Genomic DNA, 2,102 nt, shown 5'->3' with positions numbered 1-2,102 from the left:
GGAATACATAAGCCATGGTATATTAATATTGTGGGATGCTAATAAGCCATAAATAAAAAAATATGAACTACTGATACACAAACCTAAGTGTCTGAATTCCAAAAGGAATATGCTGTGTAAAATCTACCAAGATTTTTACTGTAGGATTCTCTTTTTTGAACTTCTGTAAGTAGATTTACTTAACTATGGTAGAAATCCAATCGGTGTTGTTTGAAGTAGAGATTGGGGATGAAGATTTACTATCAAAAGGTAAATGAAAACGTAATGGGTTGATGGAAAAGTGTTATAACTTGATATAATATAACCCTGGTAAATAAATTTTTTCAAGCACATTGAGCTGTTACACATATGTGTGAATTTTATTTTAGGTAAATTGTGCCTCAATAAAGTCAATAAAAATGAACCAAAATGAGTACAACTTCCTGATTGTTAAGAAACCTGTACAGGTAACACAAGACAGCATGTAATATACTAGTATCAAGCAGAATTTATTACCTGAGTATAATTGGGTTACCTATCAGAAATCCATCTATTTATCTATTTCTCTCTCTCCAACAATTAAAAATGAAAATTCATACAATAAACTCTAATGCTATTTGACAAAGATAAGCTTTCTCAATGACTGAGCTATGAAAAATAGGAATAGAAAATTATCTTCCATAAGAGTAAAAAATATTTATTGTAAAAAGCAAAACAATAAAATGATCTGTTACAACCAGAAACGTTTGAAGGTTGCCTCTAGTCACAATAACAGTAAACAGGTCCGTCAGTATTATAACAACTTCAGAAAGGCTAAAAACAAACTATCTCATGCTTACATTAACAAGATAATAATTTATGCTAATATTAGAATCATATAACTACAAAATTCAGCAGTTAAAAGTTTTTTAAAAAATAAAGCAATAAATATTTCATAATGTGGTTAGATAATGATGAAATATATATTAAAAACATGTAATGCACTTCTATTACAGGAATAATTATCTTAAAGATAAGGAGGTAACATTGATACCAGTATACTATCAATGGCAAAGCTAAATAATTTCAAGTAATAAACACAAAGTCAAAGGAAAAATAGTTTATAAGATTATATTTAGGTATATAAATGGCACTCAAAATTCTGTAATGTTTCTCCAAGGAGTGTGTGTGAAAGAGGAGAAAAAGACCACAAACACAGTCACACACACACACACACACACACACACACACAATGGGGTGCTGTTTGGAGGAACATAACAGAATCTTATGACTCTCCAAAATATTATAAACAAAATCCAGATACAATTGACAGAATTCAAATTGCAAACTCTTGACCCTTGTAAAGTGAGTGGCAGCGAAAATCTGTGCTGTTAATTAGCCTTAGGTTTATCTGGGTTGCTTGAAACTGCCATAACCATGTGTCACTGATTCATAATCTCAGGGATCGACTGAATTTATGCTCAGAATTTGGAGTGCCCCTCTCTGTTTAACTCCTACCTGGCATTTTTCCCTTACGTTCCAGTGTCTATAGTTGCCTCAATTTTGTTCTCTAGTACTCCAAAAGTAAGACCGCTGACTTTAAATCCAACTTTTAGCCACCCACATGACATATTCTGGGTTGTAATTTAAGACTAAAAGCCATTTAAAAAAGAAGAAAACACACAAAAATATATCCAGTGACGTTTTCCTTCTTACAGGTTTCAACTTCCTTCCAGTGTCTGCCTCCACTTGATTTCTGTCCAGTGCCCTTAGATAGCTGTTTGTTTGTCTGGAGTTTAGATGTTATCCACAGGATGATTGGTTTGAAAGAAGATTCTTGTTTAATACTAGGGGCAGAAACTTCTTTTTTAACGGTTCCAGAAAAAAATATTATTTGAGCAAAAGAAAAAAAAAGTCTCAGAGTTGCTCTTCTCAAGGAGTATCTTTGTGGCATTCTCTGTATTTCCTGAATTTGAATGTTGGCCTACCTTGCTAGATTGGGGAAGTTCTCTTGGATAATATCCTGCAGAGTGTTTTCCAACTTGGTTCCATTTTCCCCGTCACTTTCAGGTACACCAATCAGGCGTAGATTTGGTCTTTTAACATAGTCCCGTATTTCTTGGAGGCTTTGTTCATTTCTTTTT

Source organism: Mandrillus leucophaeus, unplaced genomic scaffold (assembly GCF_000951045.1).
Source record: "Mandrillus leucophaeus isolate KB7577 unplaced genomic scaffold, Mleu.le_1.0 Scaffold1027, whole genome shotgun sequence".
Classification (NCBI taxonomy): Eukaryota; Metazoa; Chordata; class Mammalia; order Primates; family Cercopithecidae; genus Mandrillus; species Mandrillus leucophaeus.
This window is presented reverse-complemented; position numbering follows the sequence as displayed.